The sequence below is a fragment of the Ceratotherium simum genome, chromosome 32 (assembly GCF_057802395.1).
Source record: "Ceratotherium simum simum isolate JZ-2026a chromosome 32, ASM5780239v1, whole genome shotgun sequence".
NCBI classification, from domain to species: domain Eukaryota; kingdom Metazoa; phylum Chordata; class Mammalia; order Perissodactyla; family Rhinocerotidae; genus Ceratotherium; species Ceratotherium simum.
The window spans coordinates 34019912-34025911 of record NC_141931.1 but is presented as its reverse complement, the minus strand read 5'-3'; positions in this window follow the sequence as shown (position 1 = coordinate 34025911).

Here is a 6000-nt window from a genome sequence, read left to right as displayed (position 1 = left end):
TCTAAAATTTTTTTATATTTTTCTTCAGGTTTTTAAGGGATTTATCACCAGGCAATTCAGTGAGATACAGTTTCCTTCAAATGCTAGAGAGAAGGTAAGAACACGGAAGGACATTTTATTACTTCTAGAAGACAGTTTTCTCATGAGCTATTTATTTAGAACTGTTACCTCTAATGTTATTGTCCCCTAAGTCTTTTTAGAATTTTTCTCAACTCTATTGCTATTACAAACCTGAAACATGCACAAAGATAACATCACTTTTAATTTTATGTCAATTATCCAAATCTGAAAGAAAGCTTCTCTGTATATTAAAAAATGGAGGATCCTTCAGAACAAGATAGAATTCCAAAGTCATCGATAGAACATATTCTGTTGTTTTCTTAAGCATGAATTTGTGTGGGAAGGAACATAACTATCCAATCACAGGAAGAGAACAAGAAAGAAAACCTTAAATACTGTATACCACAGTACAGGGTTTTAAAGAGACTCAGAATATTCCCCCTGGTTCTTGTTTGTCACCACAAATAGGTGGTAATGAAAGAAAAGAATTTCTGTGAAACGCAGCACTGAGAAGGGCCTTCTGTCCTCTGCTCCCTGTGATCAGGCAGGTTCACCCACCATCGTTGAGAGTGTAAGCCTTGGTGATGGGTACATGCAGGTGTCTCCTACTTAATGTAAACTCACTACGTGAAATCCTTCTGAAGATGATGGTGTAGAAGGTGACTAAATTTTGTCCCCCCGTCTGGCTGCACACTCAGATGGGTGAGCAGTGCAGGATAGTTTTCCCAGAGACCAAAGAAGAGACCCAGAGACAGTGAACAAGACATATAGGTTTACTGGGAGTTCCTTACAGGGAGGTCCAGTGGCGGCCGGCTGGACAGCAATGTGCACCCGAAACTGCGGGCGGGGAGCGGGTTGCTTATATAGACAGGGGACACGAAGGCTACATGCTTGCCAAGGGGCTGTCCCTGGTACGACCAGAGTTCCCAGGAACAGTAGCTCACGTGGAGGGGCTCTGTGTCCCTTTAAGATGTGATGTTCTTTGAGTGAGATAAGGTAAGATCTGGGCTGGCCAGGCCCTGGATTGTTACAAATCCCAGCAGCTGGGCATCCTCCCAGTAGGGAGCCAGAAGGACACATGGTTGCAATGGGCTTGTGGGCTTTTACTGAGCTAGCAAGGCCCAGGCCCTACACCCCCTAAAAAGTGACAAGATATTGAAAAAGTATCCCTGACGAGAGGTTGGAGGATGTATATAAAAATGTAAATATCCTGGTGTTTTAAATGTTTAAATGAAGAAGAGGGAGAGAGGCCTCTACCCGGAGCCAACAGGTCTGACCGTGCCTGTGCGGAAGCCAGGAATCGTTTAAATCCAAACCACCAGAGGGGGAAAAAGAAAGAAGGGAAACCAGGGGTAAAGAGAAGTAAGGGTGCATGAACCAGAAAGAATATCTGATGAAAGAACTTTCACAAAGGACCTTAGAACAGGCTAGGTCAGAAGAGGCAGAGACAACAGGATTTCCAGGAACAGTGTGAGGATAGCGCCAGCGTTTGTAGAATTTTAGCGCCAATGGGAACCTTAAAGCGAAATTAGCAAACAGCCCTCACATACGAAGGAGAAAACTGATGCCTCTCTCTCGTTTACAAAGGGGACTGTGGCATATGTAAGATGACATTCACTTAAGCCATGCCTTCCCATGGATGTGTGTTTTGATTCCATCCCTTTCTCTCCCACATCAGGGAGCATCTCTAAAGACAAATGAGTAAAAAAGGAGGTTATCATGGGGGTAACTTTCAGTGTACACTCACATAGTCATTTGCAACAGTCCATACTTTATTACTAGTAACTAATGACTATGGCAAACTTTATGTTTCATACTATTGAACACAAACAAATCTTTTCTTTGGATTGGTGAATTTCAAAATGCATGCTACTGAGCCCTGGGGTTTCTCAGAGATATCACACCTGCTGTCTCTGAAGGACACTCCTCCTTATTTGTTTTCTACAATGAGAATCCAGATAAAATTTTATTGCCTTGCTATTGTGGCAATATAGTGTGTCAGGTAATAATTACTAAAACTCACTTTATATGAGTTAGAGTTTAGTCTCATGGATAAGTGACACATTTATAAACCTTTTCTTATGGTGAGCTTCTTCTGTGACAACTACCCACATATATTTTACATTCATTTTTATTAGCTTCAACTGCCCAAAAGTTATATTTTTTGGCTTTTAATATAAATTTTGGCGTGTGAGCTATGTATGGATTGCAGCCACAAATCTCTCTATACACTAACTAAAGAAATCAATGAAGGGGGCCCTCCGGTGTCATAGCTGTTAAGCGCACTCGCTCCGCTTCTGTGGCCTGGGGTTCTGCAGGTTCGGATCCCAGGTGCGCACCGACGCACCGCTTGTCAAGCCATGCTGTGGCAGCGTCCCATATAAAGTAGAGGAAGATGGGCACAGATGTTAGCTCAGGGCTAATCTTCCTCACACACACAAAAAAAGAAATCAATGGAAAATAAGATTTTATACAACTTAATTTTATACTCATTTTTCTGAAAAGCATATATTCTTCCAAATAAGGGCTACCTACATGGTGTCATTCCATACACGGGGAACAACCAGTCTCTCAGGCTAGTATTATTAGTAATTTTTTTTCCTGATTATGAACAAAGATTTTTTAAAAAGAAGATACCTGTAACTCAAAGAAATATGCATTGTTAACATTTTCTTCTACAATATTTCTTTTTAATATTAGCAAAATGGAAATCACATGCATATGTGGCTTTATATTCCTTTTCAATTAACAGATTATAATGCTGGATTTTTATCTTATTTCCATTTGATTTTGTTGATATTACAAAAAACATTGTGATGAATCTCATTCATTAATTCATCAGATAGTCCTGAGTGCCAAATATTTGGAAAAAGTACCTAACCCTGGGCAGTTACACACTTCACTACTAGCTTCCTGCCTCCTCCTCCTCTCTCCTCCAATTTCATCCCCAGCCCCCACCCTGCGTGGTGAAGTAGGTCTGCTATGCCAGACCTGTTTCTAAATGTTAAAAATGGAGAAAAAATAATTTGGCGAATCCTGTTATCTCTCAACAAAGCTATGCTTGCAATCCTATTGTCTTGCTGCAGACTAAAATTTCTTATTTGCGATGTCAGCAGCTTAATATTAACTTTCCTTCTATCTACATTCCTGCTGTGAGAATCCTAATGCCCTCCAAGGTACATGGATGCCTTGGGCTAATTAGGGACCTCGTGCATGGAAATGCAAATGAGAAAAGTGTATTAATGAGCTTCAGAAATATCACCCCCCGAATATATACCGTCTTATACCCATGCACACACTTCCCTGGGCAGAGAGAATATTACATGGCTCCTCTCAGGGCCTGGGAGACCTGCATTTACAAGGGCCACAGCCCTGAGCTATTAACCTAAGTATTACATGATCTAATTAACGTGTAGTTTTAATTAATATGCCTTTAGAAGGACTACAATACTTGAGTGACAGAGCCATTGGTATTATGTTATTTAAAAGCAAAACACTAATACTGGACAGTGCTCTGTCAAGTGCAACAAGACCTCCAATTTTATCCACGACATTTTTCCATTTAACCATATTTATTGGGTGCCTGGGTATGCTATGGAGAACAAATCCTCTCATCATTCATAAACACTAAGGTAAATATATCATTACAAATAATCTTTGTGTTATGGAGAAAAATAGAGAGGACCAACTTAGATTGGGAGCTCAGGAAGGTCCTTCTGGAAAAAGTGACAATTGAACAGATACCTGAAGAATGAATAGGATTATCCCTAGGAAGACAGGGGAAAGATGTTCTGGAAGGAGGGGAGAAACTTTGCATTGTCCTGAGATGGGACAAAGGCCAGTGAGGCGGGAATGAAATGCATAATGAACTTACATTTAGGAAGCAGGTAGGGGGCCAGATGATGCTGGGCCTTGTGAGCCAAAGACCGGGGTTTGATTTTATTCAAGATGCAGCAGAAAATCATTGAAGGCTTTTAAGTAGGGAAGAACATGAACAACTTGTCCACACATTTTTGTTTATCTTTCAGATGATATCTTTGGGACAGATTTCTAAATATGGATGTCTGGGGTCAAAGATATAAATATTTCTAAGGTTCTTGGTATTTCAAGAGCGTTCATACCAATTCAATTTCCTATCACTAGTACATGACAGAGTGTCCATTTCACTAATTCTCAATAGCATTATCATTGAAGAAGAATTGTGCCATTCGAAGAAAAGCAGTGTTGTGTTGTTTTGTCATTTTGTTATTAGTGAATTTGAACACTTGTCAATATTTATTAATAGTCTATATTTCTTCTTTTGTAAATTATCCATAGCCTTTGTCCTTTTGGGGGGGGGAGGATGTTGGCATTTATCTTTTTAATGTGATATAGCTTTTTTATATTTAAAGACTATTACCCTAGTTCTTATTTCTTACATATATATACATATATATATATATATATATATATATATATATATCTCCTCCCAATTTGTTTGCCTTTTAATTTTATTTGTACAATCTTCCCCACCTTACAAGGGTAATTTGTTATGGAAAAACCATTCTTGTAAATTGAAAATGCAGTTACCATTACTTTAAATTAGAAAAAATGCTATGCGTTTCTGAGTCCCCATAAATGAAAAACACCAAGTCTCACTGAAATGGACCTGCTTACTTTACTAGTTTGCATTACTTATAATAACCCAACATAACACTTTCTTTTTTTTTTTTTAAAGATTTTATTTATTCATTTTTTTCCCCCCAAAGCCCCAGTAGATAGTTGTATGTCGTAGGTTCACATCCTTCTAGTTGCTGTACGTGGGACTCGGCCTCGCGTTGGACGGAGAAGTGGTGCCTTGGGGCGTGCCCGGGATCCAAACCCGGGCCGCCAGCACCAGAGCGCACGCACTTAACCGCTAAGCCACGGAGCCGGCCCATAACACTTTCTATTCACTAATTTCTCTATAATGTGATGCTCATCTGCATTCCTGAAGATTTTTCACAGTTATTCTGCCTCATACACTTAAGACTATGTTCTCAAACAAACATACACACAGTACTCAATGTTTATGTAATTTAACCTTTGATACAAAACAAAAACATAAAACCAAACATAATAGTAAAGGCAAAATAAAGAAACAAAAACAATGTATTTTAGGAGCATGTGTACAAGCTTATTACTGCTACATATTAGCAAACCAGAAACACCCTGAGAGGAGAATTTAAGAGGAGATCCCTACTCTATACAGCTGGGAAGCCAGGACTAAGAAATCCGAATTGGTCCTCATTATATGAAGAAAATGGGAGAGAGCATATTAGAAAAAACACCTTATAAGGCGTAAAAGTTGTAACCCTAATGAACATATTTTAATGTAAGTCTATATTTGGTTTTGACATATAGGATTCATAAAATTTTATATAGTCAAATTTATCACTCTTTTCTTTTGTGATAAAAATCATTGCTATAGAGCTTAGGATATTCTTCTCCACTCTCAATCTTACTAATATTCACCTATATTTTATTCTACCTTTTGAAAAATGATTTTCGGTTTTTACAATTATAGTATTTAAGTCATTTGGATTATTTTTAAGTGTGAAGTGTACAGTAAGAATATAATTTGATTTATTTTTTAAATAGACAAATTTTGTTGAATAATCCATGCTTCTCTATTTACATAACATTTCTTAAATCAGAATCTGGAAAAAGTGATATGCTGATCAAGTCAGGTATTAGCTAAGTGTGGAGAGTGCTGGTTGGGGTTACACAAGAACAGGAATGTTGTGTGGGGTCCTTCCTTGGGTGGTGCCAAGTCTCTGAAACATGTGTAAGTTGATGCAAACCATTCCTCACTGCCCACCACTCTTCCTTTTCTTCTCTTATCCCTCACGCGTTGGCCCCTTGCCTCTTCTTGGCAATCTGACAGATAACTTCATGGTGTAACTTAAGTTGTACAGAAGT